Source organism: Amblyomma maculatum, chromosome 6, assembly GCF_055883805.1.
Source record: "Amblyomma maculatum isolate TAMU_Amacu chromosome 6, ASM5588380v1, whole genome shotgun sequence".
Taxonomy (NCBI): Eukaryota; Metazoa; Arthropoda; class Arachnida; order Ixodida; family Ixodidae; genus Amblyomma; species Amblyomma maculatum.
Window position 1 is genome coordinate 141,104,197 of NC_139349.1, and position 22,664 is coordinate 141,126,860.

Genomic DNA, 22,664 nt, shown 5'->3' on the forward strand with positions numbered 1-22,664 from the left:
GAGATTTGATGCTAGCGAACATATTTAAGCATTTTTATTAGATAGTGTTGTTTTGTTTATTAGCCACGCGCCTTTGAAATGTTCCTGAAACAGGAAACTATATATACAATAACTTTCAAGATATGCATTCTGCGGCGGAGATTTTTTGCACAGTTGGAGGCCTTGCAGGAATTGCATTTTCCTGAAAATATCAGCTGTCTGCTTCATTCAGTGTAAACGTTATTTGTGATCAAAGTTTGCGTTTTTTATAAAATGGCTAAAAGAAAATGCTAAATTTCAAGTAGCAAGCTTTTGGCGGTGCTGAGGTTTCGCATGGAAAAATTTCACACTTCGCTGTCAGAGGATAAGCATCGGTTTTGCTCTACGACTCTCGAGGAATGTGCGCGGTCATGATGATTTCAGCTAATTTCTTCGTGGTTCGCTTGAAGCGCGCGAGCTGAAATATTCATGAAATATTTTAAGCCCGATTAAAATGCTCCATGGCTTGTTTTTTTCTGTTAGTTTCGGACTTTCGTTCCTTTATTCAACTGGTAACAATTATCGACTACCAAGTGTACAAAAAACAAATAATAGTAGAATAGCAGAGCCACGCACGATAAATGTAGTAGGTAGCGCCATCTATGAAATTTACGTGCACTAAGAATGTCGCAGTTCAGAAAAATAACGAGGTTGGCACTACAAACACTCTTAATTGAATTTGATTTATAAAGGGAAAGGAGAAACTATGTACATAAAATCCTACAGGCCGATTACATAACATCTGTTATGTACAGGTTGGCCATGCAGGCGGTGAAATTAAAGGTGCAAGCATGGGTAGAAAGATACTCTGAGAACTTCAGAACGGCTTTAGAAATGGCAGGCGCTTAGATGATAGCCTGTTCGTGCTTACCCAATGCATCGAAATTTCTAGAGTCAAAAATAGACCTTTGTATTTGGCCTTCCTGGACAAACGGCGCGTACGACAACTTAAACAGGGAATTCCTGTGGAACATATTAAAAGAAGACGGTATCGGTTATGAGATAATAGAGTTCCCACAGGAAATATACCGGGATAACAAAGTGGAAATTACATGGGAAGGGATAAGAAGTACGGAAGATGTCAAAGTATGCAAAGGACTAAGACAAGGCTGTCCTCTATCACCGCTGCTGTTCATGCTTTATATGATAAACCTTGAACGGAGGATACAAGAAAGTAACCTAGGTTTTACCCTGTCATATAGATTAGGTGGAAAGGCGGTAGAGCAGCGCCTCCGCGGTTAGATGTATGCCGACGATATTGTGCTGCTAGCAGAGAGTCTGGAAGAATTGCAAACTCTAGTTAAGTATTGTGGAGACGAAGGGGACGACGCTCTAGGCTTCAGTTTTTGTTCAGTTAGGTCGGGTCTGATGATTTTCAAGGGCTCAACTGATCAGAGTTTTAAAATACAAGGCCATGAAATACCCAGAGTAGCAGAATATAAATATCTGGGGGTAGGGGTGATCGAAGGATTGGCATAAATTGGAAAGCATGGGCAATCACTTAAGGCCAACGGGCGAAGAAATGCCGGGATAATGAAGCATAGGGCATTGTGGGGATACAAGTATGAGGTTTTGAGGGGTATTTCGAAAATAATTATGGTGCCCGGATTTACTTTTGGAAATGCGCTTTCGTGCCTAAAATCAGAGGTACAGTCGAAATTTCGAGAGCCGTTGGGCGATTAGCTCTAGATGCCCACGGCAAAACCACAAATTAGGCGGTACAGGGAGATATGGGCTGGGCATCTTTCGAAGTACGGGAAGCTCAGAGTAAAATATTATATGAGAAACGCCTGAGGAAATTGGACAGTAACAGATGGGCAGCTAAAGTATTTAAATACCTATACTTAAAAAGCGTTGACTCACAATAGAGAAAAAGAACTAGGAAACTAACTAGTAAGTATGCTAGTCAAAAGGACGGAGAAATGAAAAGCGTTAAGCAACATGTATAAAACACAAAAGGTAAAAATCTAATAAATTCTATGGAAAAGAATTATACCGAAGTAGAAAAGGCAGATCAGGAAGGAAGCTTTCTTTGATAACTAAAGAGGCAATGCCCTAAGTTTTGAAGCTAGATCACGGTGCCTTAGAACATGCAGCTTGAAGGCCTTGCCTTCAAAAATAACGGGTCCGCGAGCCATGGTCTTGCCCAACAAGTGACAAATCCAGTCTCTTAAAAACACCGGTTTATTCCGGATAAACAAAAGAAGCAAAACTAAGAAACATAAGGGGCTACTGCGCTGAGAACAGGCTGTTCATGCGAGCGAAAATAGAACACCAACGGAACGCGGGAAGAATGTCGGGGCTTTACCGCGGCGAAACAAGACCCACTGCGGAGCGAATAAAACGACCAATAGGGCACAAGAAACATTGATCCGCGCATGACAACTCACACGAATAAGCCTTGGCCGTTTCTGTAGGCACTGCTTCCGTCTTCGTGTCAGCGATCTTTCAGTCGTCCGTGCACACCCTGCTGGCCCATGACGCTCGCCTGCTGCTCCGTGCCGGCCTCTTCGCCGGGGCACAAAAGGCCCCGCGTCTTGCTTCCGACGTGCTTATCTACCCTCGTCAGCCCCCGCTAACATCTGGCCTCCCTAGACTATCTACTTGCTCATGCGCACTCGCGCTGCCCGTGCAACCACAATACAAATAGAAAGACGCGTGCGCGGTTTAAAACACTTAAAGGGGCTGCGGAGCCCCACAAGCTACAAAAAGAAATTTAACCATGAAGATGACACATGTGCTGTATGTCTTAATTGCAGTGAAACAAGTGACCATATTATACTCGAATGTAATGGTATCCATCCGGAAGGTGATACAGGCGCAGTCACTGTTTCTGAAGCTCTGGGGTTTTAGAAACGCCAGTGGCCAGGTGAATAAACCGGCGGTGGAAGCTAGTAAAAGCAACTGGAAGATTGGTGGCTTAAAAGCACAGAGGTGAAATAATGTTAGTTATGTAGAAACAAATATTTAATAAATAGAATGATGGTATAGTTAACCAATCTAAAACAATAATTAAGATATAGGGAGAAAAATGGGCATGATAGCTACTGCTACTGCCCCGTTTCAAAGGGGACGCTCCTTTATTCCATCCATCCATCCATCCATCCGTCCATCCATCCATCCATCCATCCATCCATCCATCCGTCCGTCCGTCCGTCCGTCCGTCCGTCCGTCCATCCATCAATCCGCCCATCCATCCATCCGTCCATCCATCCATCCATCCGTCCGTCCGTCTGTCCGTCCATCCATCCAATCTAAAGTCCCTTGATGATTTGAAAGTAGCGACACCTCTCCGCGCCGCGCTTTCCTCCTCAACTCTCCTCGCGCGGCGACGGCGAGCGCTGCGCACGACACGCTTTTTCTCCTTGGCGCCCGCCGGTCGGCCGCAGCAGTGAGTGAAGCGCGAGCTTTTGGGCCAAGTCTGCGCTCCAGGAGTGCACAAAAGTATTGAAAAATTACCAGAAAAGCATTGAGAATGCCGAAAGTAGCGTTCATGAAGAGATTGGTTTGTTCTTAGAACTGTTTGAATGGGGAATACTGATAAACAAAGCTTTCAGGCGAGTTCTGTGCTGCGGACACTTTATAAGTCACACGATAAGGTGTTTTACTTTTTGCGCATAATCTAGTACTGCCTATGACTGTCTGTGTTTGTTTTTTAGAGCGTGAAATCTGTCACCACGGTAAAACTTCGAAAAGCGATCCAGGCTGGTGCTTTGAACTTCTTATACCCCAGTCAAGCGTGGAAATTAAAGTGCACTTACGGGAGTGCACTTCGCAGTTCGAAGGGCACTTTACGCAACGTGGTGCTAAACAAGAAATCTGAGTGCCCTCGTAGATACGAAACTAGCAACCCAACAAAATACTTTTTCTTTGAAATGCGAACATACAGGCGTAAAGTTCCAAATATTGCTTTTAAAGTAGTAGAACACACAAAAAAACTACGTAAAGCTTGATATCAGGTCATGACTGACAAATATTTTAGATGGTAGTAGTGTTTCTAGTCAAGACAAATTGGTAGCATGTCCGGAATCCGCTGTAATCCGGCAACCATCCGACAACGAAGTACAACAGCATGGCAGACGACGGTAGTGAGCCTGTGTCCGGTACTGCAAGCATGGACTAGAAAAAATGTCATATTAGCGTATCAGCACGCGAGAACGCGACGCAGCACGAGGAACATCAATTTCAGATGGTCGTAGAAGCTGCAGAAGCCGTTAAAAAGAATATAGAAAACCTTCTGTTGGCGAACAACTTCACCATCGCGGCAGTAATGGCCGAGTACCTCCCGTGTGGACGGCAGCATTTTGTGAAGAAGGAGCGGTGGTTTGAAGACACCCTGCCTAATCTCAGCGATTTTCATGTTAAACAGGCACTTCGTGTGACACCTACTACGTTTCGGTATCTGGTAGAGTCACTCCGTCCTGTTTTGGAACGACAGACCACCTGCATGATGGAGCTCATTTCAGTCGAGAAGCGCATTGCAGTGGGGCCTTACCGCTTGTGCTCAAGCCCTGAGGACAGAAACATCGCGAACCTGTTTGGAATCGGGCCTTCTACTGTAAGTGTACTGCACAAGCAGTTCTGTGTTGCCGTGATCGACCTGCTGAAAGCCCAGTGGCTGCGAATGGTTCACCCCAAGGAGATGGTCGCTCATATGCGGGAAGTTTTCGCATTCACTGGTTTCCCGCAAGCTGTCGGTGCCCTTGACGGGTGCCACTTTCCTGCTCGCCTCCTAAGGACCACGCCACAGATTATTACAACTACAAGGGCTGGTAGGTGTCTTCTTTCACTTTTTTTTGTTTAGTTAAACGATGGGTTCTCAATAAAGAGAACCCTCACGATGCAATCTCAGGGGCAAACATGCATGTTAAAACGAATGTTTTTTTTTTGTTTTCAATTTTTCGAGGCAGTGGCAATATGTGAATGTGGGCATACCGTATAAAGTTCTCCCAAGACTGATTTGAGTCAGTATTCGGGAACAAGCACATTGCGGCTTTCTACCGTAAAAAAAAGGGAGGGGGGGTAGGGGGTGTGCTGCTTATATATGGTCGTGTTGCAGTAAACATTTCACTGCAGCTTCGCATGCATCGCTTACGGTGGCTTTATTGCTCTGAACTATGGTAAGCACCCCTGAGTCATGCTGCGTGCAATTCTGCGTCAAATTTGAAAACCTTCCTCCATTCAGCAGAAGCAGTTACGGGCAGTCAGGTGCAGTCAACAAAAGTTCACTGCACTTTAACTGCCGATAAGGGCTTCCAATGCATTCGTGCCATGTAGGACTAGTGTTCAGTTCAGCTGCATTTTTTTCGCAACCTTAGCTCCTTTCCCAGCCATTCTCATTGCAACTAGCTGCTTATTGTCATTGCCCACATGTAAATAGACTCAATAGTTTCTCTGAACAGGTACAACGTCATACTCCTTGCCCTAGTTGATCACCGGTATCGATTTGGATGCATAAATGTGGGCTCCCGAGGGAGGTGTCACGACGCCAGCATGTACGGAAGATCAAGACTTCATGAACTCGTCGAAGGAGACACTTTCCGCTCTCCTGCGGCGTTGATAGAGGGCAGCGATATACCCCCTGTGATCCTCTGCGATCAAGCCTTTCCGCTGACTTCCAACTTGCAGAAGCCATTCCCAAATGCTGCAAGCGGCTCTCAAGAGGCAGTTCACAATTATAACCTCTCGAAGACCAGAAGAGTTGTTGAAAATGCTTTTGGCCGACTGAAGGCACGATTTCGGTATGTAATGAAAAGGATGGAATGCCGCATAAAGAAATCAAAAGTGTTCTGCGCAATATACGCGAGGAATTCAGTGACAATGTGGAGCCACATTGGGAGCAAGAACGACATGCACTTGACATGTACGGACAGCCATCCCACAGCAATGAAGTGTGTAGTGGGAGGGGGCATGAGGTAAGGGATGCATTAGCCAGGTACTTAATCAAGAAACAGCGTGCACCCTGACCTAAGCAGACCTGTTTTAACTGCAGTGTGCCAGTGTCATAAATCAAGGAAGTGCAATTGTATGCATGGTTGTAATCAATAAAGCACTAGTTTGTTGTGACAAGAAGAAAAAAGCATTTCAAAGAATACATGTGTGAAACGTTTTACTTTCAATTAGCTTTCAGCACTTGTGAAAAAAAAACAACAACATTTCACTTGAGCATCTGCTTCATGTCAAAGAATTTGTCGTCGCGTTCCTCATTGCGTCTCATGATATCTAAATGCTCCCTCTATAATTGTTGGGATGCAGTCCTCCGCTGCTCTAATGAACAGAGGAGCTGCCGCTGTCCATCTAAAAACTGGAATAACAGCTTAGATGGCATAGCCAGCCACTTCTTTGCTGCAGCACATCCTGGTGATGTGCACGAAGCTGCAGGTTCCACACCAGGCTCCAGGCCGAGTTGTACACTTGATTCTACGGTAGGAGTGGTGGGTGCTTGTTCTTGGTGGGAGTCGCCTACCTTTCGAGGGTCGTCGCATGAGTCCTCGGCAAGTTGCACCCCACCGTGAACCATGCTGTTGAAAATCAGAGAACAGCAAAATGTGCAATTGTCGTGCGAACAGATATGCCAGAGAGAGAAAGCCTCAAAAAAACGCTATTGTAAATATGAAAGTAATCTGCACTAATTTTTCTTTTCTCGGTTTATTTTTCATCCATATTGTTTATATCAACGGGATACCAATGCGAATCAGGTAATGGACTTGCATCAGCTGCTATAAATTGATGGATAAGTACCTCTTCGGGGGAGGCGTTGGTATCCGAGGGAGGGATAGATTCCTCCATGAGGCTGGGATCATTTGCTGGCAGCGATTCGAGAAATCTGTGGATTTCCCAGTAAAACTTCTAGGACATGCCCCCAGACCCCATCCGATTACCAGTCCTTGTCAGCAGCCAGAAATAATTTAAAATAAGATTTGTAACAATACACTCGAAAGAACATAAATCCTGAAATTACTTAACCACTGCTTGAAAATAGCCATGAGAATGTCTCCGAGTAGTGACTGTGCGAATGCTACGGCAGCGGAAAGTAGCTGACGACTAATGAATTAAAAAAATACATTTTCAGAAAACTTCAACCTGTATTTGTTTCCCAAGTTCTGGATTTTTTTTAATCTTCCTTGTCGACCTATATATGCCGACGGCAGGAAGCCGTTCGGCCAAGATGAGGTGTAGGTTTCTTTTGGTTCGGCGGAGGTCCGGTAAGAGGTCCTCCCAAATTCTATTTAACGCCCGCGTTTCTTCATCCCTCCATGTGGTCCTTTCTTTGCATTGGCCGTTCTCCTCATCATCATCATCATCATCAGCCTGATTATACCCACTGCAGGGCGAAGGCCTCTCCCATATTTCTCCACTTAACCCGGTTCTGTGCTAGCTGCATCCACTTGACCGCTGCGAACTTCTTAATCTCATCCGCCCACCCAACTTTCTGCTGCCCCCTGCTGCGCTTTCCTTCCCTTGGAATCCAGTTTGTTACCCTCAGCGACCAGCGGTTATCCTTTCTTCGCACTACATGTCCTGCCCATGTCCATTTCTTCTTAATCTCTACTAGAATGTCGGTAACTTGAGTTATTTCTCTGACCCATTCTGCACGCTTTCTATCTCTCAATGTTACCCCTACCATTTTTCGTTCCATAGCCCTCTGGGTTGTCCTGAACTTAAGTAGAACTCTCTTGGTTAGCCTCCACGTTTCAGCCCCATAGGTGAGTACAGGCAAGATGCAACTGTTGTATACTTTCCTCTTGAGCGATACCGGTAAGCTGCTAGTCATAATCTGTGAGTGCTTGCCAAATGCGCTCCATCCTAATCGTATTCTTCTTGTTATTTTCTTTTCGTGGTCCGGATCTGCGGTTACTACCTGTCCTAAGTAGACATATTCGCCTACTTCTTCCAGTATTTCGCTACCTAATGTAAACTGCTGTTCCTTCCCGAGGCTGTTGAACATTACCTTAGTCTTCTGCATATTGATTTTCAAGCCTACCGGTCTACTTTTCCTGTCTAGGTCATCAATCATTATTTGCAGTTCATCCCCCGAGTTGCTTAGCAAGGCAATTTCCCCTTATCCCTAACTGCTCCCATTCCAAGTCTCTGAATACTTCCTCTAAACAAGCTGTGAATAGTACTGGGGAGATTGTGTCTCCTTGCCTAACACCTTTCTTTATGGGAATTTTGTTACTTTCTTTATGCAGAACTATGGTTGCTGTGCAGCCACTATATATATCTTTCAGCACATCACGTACGGCTCGTCTACCCCATGATTTCGCAATGCCTGCATCACCGCCGAGGTTTCAACTGAGTCAAATGCTTTTTCGTAATCAATGAATGCTATGTATAAGGGCTGGTTATATTCCGAGCATTTTTCTAACACCTGATTGATGGTATGGATATGATCGATAGTAGAGTACCGTTTCCGAAACCCTGCTTGATCCTTTGCTTGATTGCAGTCTAAGGTTGTCCTGATTCTATTACCGATTACCTTTGTAAATACCTTATACGTAACAGACAGAAAGCTGATTGGTCTGTAATTTTTAAGGTCCTTAGAGTCCCCTTTCTTGTGAATGAGGATAATGTTTGCATTCTTACATGGTTCCGGTACCGTCGATGACACCAGGCACTGCGTATACAGGGTGGCCAGTTTTTCTAGCACGATATCCCCCCCGTCCTTCAGCAAATCTGTATTTATCTGATCCTCTCCAGCTGATTTCCCCCTTTTCATAGTTTCTAGTGCTTTCTTGACCTCGTCCTTCGTCACTGGTGAATGTCTTACTGTTTTTCGCTACCGCCAATCTCATTACGGTCCTGACTACTTCGGCTACTGTAGAGATCTGTATAGAACTCCTCGGCTACTTTGACTATCTTTTCCATATTAGTGATGACGTTGCCCGCCTTGTCCCTTATCGTATACATCTGGTGTTTGCCTATGTCCAATTTCTTCTTTACCACTTTAAGGCTTCCCCCGTTCTTTACAGCATGCTCAATTTTCTCCATGTTATGATCCTTATATCGGCCACCTTGCGCTTATTGATTAGCTTTGATATCTCGGCCAATTGGATCTGGTCTTTTGGATTGGAAGCTTTCATACTCTGACGTTTCAATCAAATCTTTCGTCTCCTTAGACAGCTTGCCGGTATCCTCTCTAACTATCCTACCGCCTACTTCTACCGCGCACTCAGTAATGATATCTCTGAAATTATTGTTCCTTGCCTATAGGGTAATGTCGCCATCCTCAGTTAGAGCTGAAAACCTATTCTGTAGCGAGATCCTGAACTCTTCTGCCCTCCCCCTCACCGCTACTTCGTTGATGGGTTTGTTTCTTACTAATCTGTTGCGTTGCTTCTTCAGATTTAGGCTAATTCGGGACCTCACCATCCTGTGGTCACTGCATCGCACTTTCCCGATTACCTCTACATCTTGCATAATGGCGGGGGCTGAACACATTATGAAGTCGATTTCATTTTTAGTCTCTCCGTTAGGGCTTTTCCATGTCCATTTCCAGTTCTTCCGTTTGCTGAAGAAGGTATTCATGATTCGTAAGTTATTGCGCTCTGAAAACTCAACTAGTAAGTCCCACCTGCTATTCCTAGAACCAATGCCATAGTCACGTACTGCGTGGTCTCCTGCCTGCTTTTTCCCTACCTTGGCGTTGACGTCCCCCATTAGTACAGTATACCGCGTCTTTGCTTTTCGCATTGGCTTTTAACAGCCTGGTCATCATAGCTACATGTAGGTGCATAGACCTGTACAACCTTCCGTTTATACCGCTTATTAAGCCTAATTACGATGCCTGCCACCGTCTCATTAATACTATAGAATTCTTCTATATTACCCGCTATATACTTATTGACAACGAAACCTACTCTTAGTTCTCGCCTCTCCGGTAAACCTCGATAACACAGTACATGCCCATCCTTCAGTAGACTATATGCCTCATTCGGCCTCCTAACCTCACTAATCCCTATGAGATCCCATTTCATACCCTCTAGTTCCTCTAACAGCACTGCTAAACTAAGCTACGGTTCTAGAGTTAACCGTTGCCAGGGTCAGTTTCCAATGGCGGCCTGTCTAGCGAAGCCAGGCTTTCTTAGCACCCCCTGCTGCGTCACAGGTCTGACCGCCGCCGTGGTCAGTTGTTCCGCAGCCGCTGGAGACTGAGGGCCGGGGTTTTATGGAGCTTATCATAGGAGGTTGCGGCCAATTACTGCACCAGGGGGGCCAACTCCTGTTATGGTGAGGGAGTGCGTTGCTGGAGGTGTTCACTGGCATCAGGTCGCACCCCAAACCTGTATATGCAATTCCATCAACACGCGGATTTTTTTTTTCATCCGGTGGAGAATTGCGCGGCACCGGGATTTGAACCCCGGTCCTCTTGCATGCGAGGCGGATGTTCTACCGCTACGCCACCGCTGCACCTCGTTCCCTCAGCTGCCATATTTTCCCGGCGCGTTCACTGCAAAGATTGTCACTGTCCACTGCAAAGACTGCACGGCAATTCATGGCATAAAAGATTTCCCGGAAAGCTTTCTGCGGGCAATAATGCAAATAGTATACATTTGGAAAAACACATACCGGCGATGAAACACGATAACGGCAACGATCCTAAGGTGAATGAAGAAGGGAACAGAGCGCAGGAGGATCTCGCACTTCGCACGACGCAAATTATGCTGCAAACAAAGGTAGAACACAGGCCAGCAACAAACCACCACTACCACCAAAAGAAACTACCACCAAAAGAAACTACCACCAATGCGCGCGACGACTTCGCAGCAAAAAGCGCTTGCTTGAGCCATATTTTTCACATTCGCCACGATGGTCGATTGCGAGTACGCTGTTGCCATGTTGGCCCCTGAGGGATGCTACTCCGGCTGACGCCGCAGGCCGCACCGGCTATACTGGGGCACTGGGACCAGTGCGGCTCCAGCGCACGTACAGAGCTTCTCCCAGTGCATCGCGGATGCCAGCGACACACCCAGCGTCAAAAAGCTAGTCCCAGCGTTTTTATCCCATCGTACCAGTGCAACCAGTATCTTCCCTTTACTGCTCCATTCAATATTGCAGGCCTCCAGCGTGACCAGCTGATCCAGTGCAAAACTAGTGCGAAAATCTTACTGGTTTCGCACTGGAAGACACTGGGAGACGCTGGCTTTTGCAATACGGTAACTTTCAAATTATCAAAGGGCTTTACCTTAATCAAGGGGTATTTACGAGAAGATATGATGTTTCCTCAACGTTTTCACTCTGCCGTTTCCTTTCCATCGAGCGAGGAACGTAAACACTGGCGAGTCGGGTCGAGTGGTCAAGTCGAATTCCGGTGCAGGGGTGGTTTGACTCGGCTTGACCACGCTGCAGAAAGCATATAAACGCGGTCGGCGTGAGTCTGGACACAATGGAATGTCTTGCGATGGATTCGTCATGGAGGAGGATATCTGAACAATGGCTGGTGTATTGTTTGGGTCTCCCCCTCCGTGACGAATCGAGTCTCGCGACCACCGCGTCCTTTTTCCAATAGCGCCCTCCTCTTGCGGACGTCAGGCAAAGTACACTGACGGGACGCGTTGCCAAGAATTCGTGCAATCTTCCCAACAGTAGAGTGTAGGGCTGGTCTTGTCTAGCGCATGCGGAGACACGTAAGACATCTGTGAACATACCCCTCTCCCCTACAATAACAGAAAGCTGGTGAATCTGGCCACGTCTTTTTTTTAGGCGAGCTGCGGGAGGCGGGGCCATTACAATTCATCCATTCCAAAGGCCTAGAAGATGCTAGCACTGCATGCAATTATTGTGCAGCAGTTCGTGGCTAGCTAGTTAGTTATATGAGGTTTTATGGCGCAAGAGCAGCTATGGCTATATTGCGCCAAACACAAGGTTAGATGATTTGTCATGTGAAGTGCTTAAGTGTTATGGTTCTATATTCGATTTAAAACATTGGCTTCCTTAAGAAATGTACAAACTAGACAGAAATCGACAAATGCTTGTTCCCCTAAAAGCAATGCAGGATGAAATAGAATGTGTTCATTATAAAACCGTAAAATATTTTTTCGTGAGATTCTCAAGTTGCATGCATGAGATTAAAATGTGATTGACTGTGAGCTCATCTCCGCACAATTCACACACTGGTTTGTCTTTATTTGTGAAGAGAAAATTATGAGTGACGTGTGTGTGTCCTATGCCTAGACGGCATAAAATAACCTCAATAAAACGTTCCTGATATCGGCACGATTTTCATTCCCATAAAAAGGGCTTTACAGAATTTAGTTTCTTCTTCCTTCATTTTCCCAATCAGCTTGCCATCTAGCTCTTAGTTTCCTGTGTACCAACTTTATACAACCCCTGTGTGGTATGTTCTCACGTTTCATTTCTCTGGATCTTGCTTGTGCAGCACATGCGTCTGCCTTCTCATTACCCTTAATCCCGACATGACTGGGGACCCAGCAGAATGGTATATCATGTTTTTGGGACGCTGTCTGTACTATTGTGTGTATTATGTTGCCAATAAGTGCTTCAACAGCAGTTTTAGAGTTTAATGCAGTAAGGACACCTAAAGAGTCTGAGTAAATGATGCAATTTTTAATGTTTTCATTCCTTATTTTTTTTACAGCAGTACAAACAGCATAGCACTCTGCAGTGAAAACTGATGTATAAGGAGGTAGCCTTGTTATTGCTTCTGTTTCATCTTGTACTACTGCACTTTGAACACAGTTACTTGTTTTTGAACCATCTGTGTAAAATGCAATGTAATTCGTATATTTTCTTTTAGGACCAGGAACGCCTGCAATATGTGCTCATTTGGAGTGTGCATTTTTTGAAAGTGGTTCGTGTCTTGGTGCAATACATTCAGTTTTATTCAATATGTCCAGCTCTCGGCATTTTTCTTCGAAGCGCAAGAGCAAAGGCTTAATTGCTTGCGGCTTGTTGTTGAAGAGTATTCGGGAACGCCATTTTGTGACAATAGAGTGACAGAGATGTTAAGGCATAAAACGAATTTTGAGGACGTATGTACAAGTAAGCGCAGTTCTTCGATCTTTTAAAGCAGGTTCATTAGTTTCCACGTAGAGGCTAGCTACTGGAGAAGTTCTACAAGCACCGAATGATAAACGTAAACCAAGATTACGAAGTAGGCTAGCCGTTTTAAGTAGGATCGCCTGGCCGAGCCGTATAATATTGAGCCATAGTCTAACTTAGAGCGTGTTAGAGAACGGTAAATATGTAAAAGACATGACATCGGACACCCAGCGTTTTCTTAGTAATTTCATCACATTGAGGGCTTGGGATGCTTTTTTTTTTAAGTTGTTTCTGTGTGGAAGAAAGGCTAGTTTTTTTGTCAACGGCGACACCTAAATATTTATGTTCTTGTTTAACGGGCAATGGATTCTGGTTCAGGTGAAGTGTAGGGTGGCTTTGCAATCTTCGTTTGAACGAGAATAAAACATCTACCGTTTTTTGTTTGTGGAGAGAACAAATTCGTTGTTGTCTGCCCACGCGGACAACAACGTGATAGTGATTTGTATTTGCATCTCGCAGACTGACAAGTTGGAGGACGTGTATGCTATTTGGACATCGTCTACATAAAGAGAGTACATTATGAACTTTGGGATCACTTTTGCTAAGGAATTTATCTTAATTATGAAGAGTGTGTAGGAAAACGGTGTTCCCCATTTCTGTGTCTTAAGCACCACAAAGTTAGTTGAAAAAGTTGAGCCTAAGCGGACTGTGAATTTACGGTTGGTAATGAAGTCACTGAAGCAGCTTAGCATTCTGCAATGGACACCTAGTTCGGCTAGGTCACGCAGGATGCCAAACCTCCACGTTGTATCGTAGGCCTTCTCCAGGACGAAGAAGACCCCGATACAATGCTGTTTGTGGATGAACGCTTCCCTGACTGTGTTTTCAAGGCGGACGAGGTTATCAGTTGTAGCAGATGACTCGTTAAACCCGCACTGATTTAGTAGTTTCCGGGACTGGAGAACGAAAGTGAGTCGGTTTTTATTATAGTTTCAAACGCTTTTGCGACACAGCTGGTCAAGGGTACTGGTCTGTAACTGGCAGGTTTTGTAGGGGGTTTCCTAGTTTTAAAAACGGTACTATTACTGCTTTTTTCCACGCCCAAGGTATTATTCCAGTGTCCCAAATTTTATTCAAAAATTTCAGCAGGGCCTCTATGGCAGCTTCAAAGAGGTGTGCAAACATAGCATAGTGTATGTTGTCTGGGCCTGGTGCTGTTCTTTTACCGCGGGATAAAACTGTCTTTAGTTCTTGTAATGTGATTGGCCTGTTATATTCTTCATTTGTGCCTGTACGAAATGGAAAGTTTTGTTGCTCTGTTATTACCTTGTGTTTTTGAAATGTGTCTGTATAGTTTGAAGAGCTCGCAACTTTAGAGAAATGTTCGCCTGATCTTCAAGTGTTGTTTGTGTTCCAGGGGTCGTCAACATTGGAAGAGTAAATAGGGTACAATCACAGGTGAACTTTAGAACCTGTTCCCGCATTCTCTTTTCAGGGATTGAGATATTATTGACTAATACATAATTATGCCAAGAGGCTTTCTCGGCATTTCGCCAAACGCATCACGCTCTAGCTTTTGCCTTTTTAAAGGTTATCAAGTTCTCTGCAGTGGGGTATCGACGGAGGATGCCCCAAGCTTTCTTCTGTTTCTTTTTTTTCTGCTTTGCACTCCTCCGTCCACCATATTTTGTGCTTTCTCCTTGCATATTCAGATGTTTGCGGGATTGCTAATAAGGCTGCTGATATTATGCATGTGGAGAACCTTTCATTTATTTCGTCTGTAGTTAATTCTTCAGCGTACTGTTTTTCTAATGTGGTATTTGATTTAAAAACTGACCATTCAGCGAGGTGAAGCTTCCAACGCGGTGGCCGTGATTGGATGATGGGGTAGAGGATGATAGTTTTAAAATAGCGGGTAAATGGTCACTCCCCCTAAGGTCAACTAAAAGATCCCTGTTAAAATCATTAATGGATGATGATGAAATAGCTAAATTAAGGCAGCTCATGTTGCCTGAGCTGGGGCAGCAATATATCGGATTTTCAATGTTCAATAGACATATGTTATTAGACAAAATAAAATCTATAATTTGCCCTCTCGAGTCGGTTCGTTCACTCCCCCAAAAGGAAGAGTGCCCGTTAAAATCCCCAACTACCACGAATGGATCCGGTAACTGTTGAATGAGTTCTCCTAGGTCATTTACTGTAAAGGTTAGGTGTGGTGGTAAGTATATAGAACATATTGGTATTGTTTTGTGGCTGATTATGTTAACTGCCACTGCTTCAAACTTAGTCTTCAGTGGTACTTCTGTGGCAGGGACGTCGCTTTGTGCTATGATCGCAACGCCCCCTGAGAGTCTGTTTGCCTGTTCTCGGTCTCTTCGGAAGGTTTTATATTTCCTAAGGATATTTGTGTTCTTTGGATCAATGTTTGTCTCTTGGCGGCACAAAGCTGTAGGTGCCATTAATGTAAGTATATCTGTGATGTCTGTACAATTTCGGAGTAAACCCCTAGAATTCCATTGTACTATATAGGCCATATTTTGATGTGTTGGGGGATAAAAGTTATTTAGGTTCGGGAGGAGTCACCCTCGGTTTTCCCTTTTTTCGAATGAGTTCCGCCTCCCTGCAAAACAACCGTGTTGATGATGACGCCATCGCCTCACTGGAGGCGCTGGAGGCCCGCGGCAATTCCCCGGACGAACTAGCTAGCGGCCACCCTCTGGATTGGGAAACCTTGTGGATTCCCGGCTCAGAGGTTGCCAGGCCCTCTTTCGGAGCTGGCAGAGGAGCCTTGGCTGCATCTGCCAGGGCGGCATGGATGACCCTTCCATAGGGTCCGAAGACGCCTTGGTAGGTGCCAGGTTACGGTCTGGCGCTCCGCCTCTGCGCGCCATTTCCGCGAAGTGTGTCTTAGCGGTGAAGATCAATGGATTGTTTTTTTTTCTAGCCGTTTTCTTGCCTCCGTGAACGATATGTTTTCTTTGGTCTTTATCGTGATAATTTTTTTTTCTTCCAAGCTGGACAAGATCGTGAATATGATGGATGTTCTCCTTCACAGTTGGCGCAGTGTGGTACTGGGGCATCACATTCTTCCGCAAGGTGTTCTTTAGAAGCACATTAAGTACAAGTTTTCTGTCCACGACAGCTTTGTGATACATGACCATATTTCTGCAGTTGAAGCATCTTCGGGGATTCGGTATGTACGGAAGAACCTCGACTTTAAGGTATCCTACTTCAATTGTCTTTGGCAGTGAGCTGGAATTGAAGGTCAAGATCAGATGCTTTGTTACGATTTCTCTGTTGTCCTTTCTAATTTTGATTCTATGGACATTCACGACATTTTGGTCAGTGAGGCCATCTAGCATTTCTTCAGTTATTTCAAGGAACTCAGAATCAGATATTACTCCTCGAATGGTGTTTAGGGATCTATGTGGGGTCACGGTCACCGGGACATCCCCAAGAGATTGGATGTTGGCCAGTTTCCCTTGTTGATCTTCCTGGCATAGCTCTAGAAGCAAGTCTCCATTTGCTGTTTTAGACACTTTATACTTTGGGACTAAGGCATTTGTTAAACATTTTGGTACTAAGAATGGGGACAATATTCGGGCTGGTTTTTCTTCAAGTTCGGAGTGAATGAAACAGTACTTAGCATAGCTTTTCTTTCGTTTTCCGAGGAAGTCTGCTGCAATTTCGGTCCGCCTCCGTTTGTCGGGGCGATCAGGTTTAGAGGATTTGGAAGCCATAAAGGTAAGTTCGTTGTTCGGTCAGGGTGGTGGCCGCCCACCACGGAGCCCAACGAGGGGACGGGACATTAACGTGCAAGGCAGGCCTGCCCACCCCAGTCGTACACCCCTACTATAACCAAATATGGCTTAACACAGCGTTAACCCTAGCTGCCAGGAAAAATGGGAAAAGCAGGAAAGGAAGAGGAGACAGGACTATTCCAAGATATAAGATAGGAAAGCGAAATATGTAAGGGAGGGTAGGAAAGGGCGACTGCCGCGACTTCCCCCGGTCGGGTCAGGCCGGAGGTGCCGTCTATGGGAAGCGTGGGCCAAAGTGGTGTGTGGTCCCACGGTAGCCTTGGTATTAGTTCAAATTCTACCACCAGGCTACACCACTGATTGAGGACTGAGAAAGTGCCTACCGGCCTTGCCACCAGTTGGCCGAGCGACCCAACCTTGGCTTTGTAGAGAAGCTTTCTTTTGTTCGAGGGTGGGTTTTCAAAGCCACATTCTTCTCCCCGCCGTGCGCAGGGGAAAGCGTTCACATGTTCTTAGCTTGACTACAGCGGATAGCAGGACTACGGGGTGCTAGCTTGCCTTACCATGGCTGAACTTGAGCGGCGACGCACACCGCCGCAGCTCGATTCGGCAATGACCGAATGTGCGTAACGTAAATGAAAAGTACGTTGATCGTCACCTGGTTTTGTTTTTGTTCACTGTTCTTGATAGAGTGGAAGCTTGAACGAGTTGATAATAAATGGTCGACATACATTCACGATAGCTCAAGTAGATACCAAAAATGGTAAGGTGCGACATGATGGAAAATATTTGTGGCCCTTATATACTATACTTTGACTCACAACAGATGTGCACCACTGCGAAAGGCAGGGGCTCCCTGGCCCATTCAAATGTGAACTGTAATGAATAATTGTGCTCCGACGCACCCCTCGAATCGACAAGGACGACAGTGGAAGCACAATTGCCTATTATAGGTTGTGTGGGTGGTGGTTATTTAAACAAAAGGACGGAAAAGAGTGCTGCCGGCCGCTTCAACTGCTATCTAAAATCTGAAGCACCCGAGCTGCAGCCGGCGGGAAAGCAAATCATGGGTAGAGGATAGCAAAGGGAAGTGCAGAGCGGAGCTATTCGCAACTGTCACCTCCTATAGGGGGCGGCACTCATTCAATATGGCTGTCGTTGAGGGGATACCGGCTGCCGGATAGTGTACCCGGCGAACGTGTCGTGTCGCGTTGCAGCCACCGCGGCTTTCGCGCCACTGCGGCGACGCCATTTGCAGCTAGGCAGCAGTGGTGGTCATAGAGTTTCTTGTGGTGGTAGTGGTTGTTTGTTGCTGGCCTGTGTTCTACCTGTGTTTGCAGTATAGTTTGCGTTGCGAAATCCTCCTGCGCCCTGTAACCTTCGTTCACCATGGGATCGTTGCCGTCATCGTGTTTCATCGCCGGTATGTGTTTTTCCACACGTATACTCTGCATTATTGCTCGCAGAAAGCTTTCCGGGAGATCTTTTATGCCTGGAATTGCCGTGCAGTCTTTTCAGTGTGCAGTAAAAACCTTTGCAGTGAACGCGCCGGGAAAATATGGCAGCTGAGAAGAACGGCCAATGCAAAGAAAGTAGTACATGGATGGATGAAGAAACGGGAGCGTTAGATAGAATTTGGGAGGACCTCTTATCGGACCTCCGCCGAACCGAAAGAAACCTACATCTCATCATGGCCGAACGGCTCGTGCCGTCGGCATATATAGGTCGACAAGGGAGATTAAAAAAAAATCCAGAACTTGGGAAACAAATACAGGTTGAAGTTTTTTGAAAATCTATTTTAATTCATTAGTCGTCAGCTACTTTCCGCTGCCGTAGCATTCGCACAGTCACTACTTGGAGATATCCTCATGGCTATTTTTAAGCAGTGGCTAAGTAATTTCAGGATTTATGTTCTTTGGATTGTATTGGTACAAATCTTATTTTAATATATTTCAGGTTGCTGGCAAGGAGTGGTACTCGGACGGGGTCCGGGGGCATGCCCTGGAAGTTTTACTGGCAAATCCACAGATTTCTCGGATCGCTGCCAGCAAATGATCCCAGCCTCATGGAGGAATCTATTCCTCCTTCGGATACCAACGCCTCCCCCGAAGAGGTACTTATCAGATCAATTTATAGTAGCTGTTGCAAGTGCATTACCTGATCCGCATTGGTATCCCGTTGATATAAACAATGTGCAAGAAAAATCAGCCCAGAAAAAAAATGAGTGCAGATTGCTTTCATATTTACAGGAACAGGTGAACGCGTCCACCTGCGCATGGCGGGGAGAAGAATGGGGCTCTGAAGACCCACCCTCCAACGAAAGAAAGCTTCTCTACATAGCCAAGGTTGGGCCGCTCAGCCACTGCGGGCGAGACCGGCAGGCACTTTCTCAGTCGTGAATCAGTGGCGTAGCCTGGTGGCAGAATTTTAATTATTACCAAGATGGCCGCCGTGGTACCCTCGCCTTAAATGTTGGCATGTCTTTATTTAAAAGACCACTGACACTAGGAAGCATTATGTCCCACATCGGATGAGCAGAAACGCGTGTTCGGTGTCTTGTAGGAGAAGAAGTTTTAAACGCAGGGCATATTATTTGCGCCGTTGTGAAGGAATGTACAGCCTCCTCGTATACCGTCTAAGCATTATGCCCACAAACCTCACACGTACGGCAAAGCCCGCACATACTGTGCTTGGAGTATGGAAGCGACGAATCTATAAATGTGGGTGCATGCGCTATTTACTAGCTGAATTTGTTGTCCTTGTTTGCTATGTCACGCCGTTGTTGACCAACGAGGGAATTCCCGTTGACTTGCCTCAACAAAGTAGGCCATTCTTCGCGTCTGCTGTTCAGGTGTAGAAATATCTTTTGGGCAGTGGGCCTAAATACGCCGTGCAAAAGAAGTGCGCCTGAGGTTATGCAAGGTGTGGCAGCAGGCTAAGCTACGCCAACCTGAACTGTGCTTGAACTCTTCCATTGCGTTGCAAACAAAAACAGGCCCCGTTTGTACGCGCTTGTAAAGAAATGCATTTGCTTGCATGTGATCACTAAAGCGGGATTTGTCGTACAGTACACGTCGAAGGTTCACTCTTGCACGCATTCCAGAAAGCAGATTTTAATGCAGTGCGAGCATTGCTTTGGTCTGTTCATCGTTTGGTGAACCATATCTGCGAAACGCCCCTTAGCGCAAATGTTGCATTCATTACTAACTCGTCGTTTTAATATTTTCTCGCGGGCGTTCAGTCATTTTTCAATACTTTAATAGCGCGTATTGTGGAGATTAGCTATGCTGTTTACTCCAAATATGAAATATATGCACGTTGCTGGAAGCATACTGGAGAGTAATGGATCATAACATGAAAATGCTTTTCCTGAAATCTAGGGAGTGAATGTTTTGGTGTTTCTTTACAGGGCCACTGCTTGTGCAAAGCAGGGAATCCTTCCTGCTGCAAGCACATGATTACACTGTTGCTTTTTACCCACAGGTAAGGATGCGCAGCGATAATCCCAGAGCCGAATAGGATCTTTTCACATAAATCTGCCTATGTTGTTATTTTCCAACATTTTTGCCACAGTTTGGTGGGCTGTATCTTGTCTATGTGTGAATGTAGTACTCTTTTCAAACAAAATTCCAGAGTTGCTGTTGCAAATGCTTTATTACTATGCAATGCCATCTATTCACTGCTGCAGAACTGGCATCCAGAACTTGGACGTACTCACTTCCACAGATGTAAAGCAATCATGAGGGAAGCTGAAAGCAAAGAATATTGATCAGCCAAGAAAAGTTAAGGACTTGTGTCATGTGGTCTCGAAAGCGAGGATCCGGTTGGGGCCTCAAAAACTTGCTGACATCCGAGAGCGGCTTATTGCTGCTGCTCCACGAAGCGCCCTAGCAAGGCTTGTTAAGGGCCGCTGCCTTCAGAGTCACAATGTCGAAGAAAGTGCTGCGGGCATGTGTGACACAAACACACCATGTGAGCCCAGTTTATGATTGCAGCACATCCTTGCCAGCCAACATGCCCAGATGTTTGAGGAACTTCAGTTCCACGAAATTGCATTTCAGGATTGAAACAAATGCACAATTTATAGAGCGCTAAAGACAGACCTGTGTCCTCGTCTGTCAAAATTTTATGCCGACATGGTTGCTGTGAGTTCAGCACAGGCAATAAACATTTGTGATCAGACAGCTGGCCAGAACAGCACACAATGGCAAAGGGAGCAAATGCTCCAGATAACTGGAAGCAAGGCACACACATTCTACAGATTTGTGACATCACCAGATCAGAGCTGGGAAGTCAAGGTCAGAAAAATGCTGCCACAGAACTTTGCAGGCAACGACGCCACGAGATATGGGAAGGCTTGTGAAAAGCCAGCTATGGATGAGTGTATGTTGAACACAGGCAATGCAATGTCATCAATGGGCCTTGTTGTGAACCCTCTAGTTCCATGACTCGGCTTCAGCCCAGACAGCATTGTCTTTAAAAATCGAAAGCCAGCCATCTTGCTAGAGATGAAAAGTCCAACTCTAGGCAAAACAAAAAATTTCTGACCTTGTGAGGCAAAAGAAAGTGCCGTATATTTTACCTGAAGGTGAAAATTATGCCTTGAGGCCCACACATTGCTACTACACACAAGTTCAATTGTGACTATTTCTCCTGCATTTAGAATAAGTCCACCTTATCGCCTACAGCAAGTTGGAGTCCTTAGCAATAACTGTAAGGAAATGTGTGCAGTTTATTGATGCATTAATTCCAAGACTGCAGTATGTATATTTGAAACATTATTTGCCACAGCGCGTAGAAATGCATTGAAAAATAAACACTTATCACTGTGTAGAAATATGTGATGTTATCACTATATCATACTTCATCTCTAACAGAAAGACCATCAAACGCATTCCACCGGAAATTCACACCCATTAACCTGAGACAAAGAGGCACCTTTATACATTTTGTTTATTTGTCATATCATCGGACCAACTTGGTCCAAGCAGGACCAAATTGGCCAGTGCTTCAACACTTGTAGGTGGGCTGTCCCAGAGGATTGACGACGCCAAGTATTGAATGTTGCAGGCTAACTGATTACCCATATCATTTCCGACAATACCTTATGGCCAGGAATTCACCTAAGAGTGATGGGTTATGAATAGAGAGCCGACAGTGCTTTTTATAGACCCCTCTTAAGTCTAGGGTAACATACTATTTCGATTATAACGGAGGGCAGCTTGTGAATCGCTGTAGAAAACATAAATGAGAGTTTGAGGTAATTGAGGGAGCGACTGAAGTTTGATGGTTATGGCACTGCAAGGATGGATGTATTATCATGTTCGCTATCCACACCTAAAGCTGAGGAAGACAGCTAGACATTAGGAGAGCAGTCAAAGCGGTACTATGACATCCACTTTACATGTCAATGGATAGGCTCATGTGACTCGGCATTCAAAATATGTTTGAAGAACGTAACGAGGAGTGCCGAATGAACCAAATAATGAGGCTGCCTATGTCAAAACCTTCAAAGGCTGAAGATCACCATATCATATCGAGTAGTTGGCAAGAAAGAACTACCTGTGCACCAGCGTATCAAAAAAGATCCACCCAGTCCTGTGCAAAGGAGTGATAGAAAAAGAAAATGTATATCCAGTTGCTAGGATACAGTACACGTAGATGCTGAATTAAATAGCCACAATAAGGATGGCAATGCCATAAAGCTCTTTCATTAAAAGCGAAGTAATAAGCGTACAGAACGCAATGGAAGTGGGAGAAATAGCCATAGATATCCCTTGTCATCCATTGCAGTGAAACAAAACAGTAATGTCTGTCTCTCAAGCAGCAGTGCTGATCTCTTCGGAGCGTGAGTAAGGAAACCCTGCTGGAACACACCAA

At 45.3% G+C, this 22,664-nt stretch overlaps 1 protein-coding gene and 1 pseudogene across 3 annotated transcripts in view; one reads left to right on the forward strand and one right to left on the reverse strand.

Annotated features, from left to right (window-relative positions):
- LOC146186902 (E3 ubiquitin-protein ligase MARCHF11-like) overlaps positions 1-22,664 on the reverse strand; it is a 53,312-nt gene that overhangs the window by 22,266 nt on the left and 8,382 nt on the right. The window contains exon 1 of one of the 3 annotated variants that reach the window (XM_084607489.1): positions 2,409-3,001. The exons of the other annotated variants lie outside the window; for them this stretch is intronic. The gene's annotated coding sequence lies outside the window, so the exon portion shown is untranslated. Of the gene's footprint in view, positions 1-2,408; positions 3,002-22,664 lie in introns of those variants that run through there. 3 annotated transcript variants of the gene reach the window in all.
- On the forward strand, positions 18,781-21,593 carry LOC146186903 (uncharacterized; annotated as a pseudogene).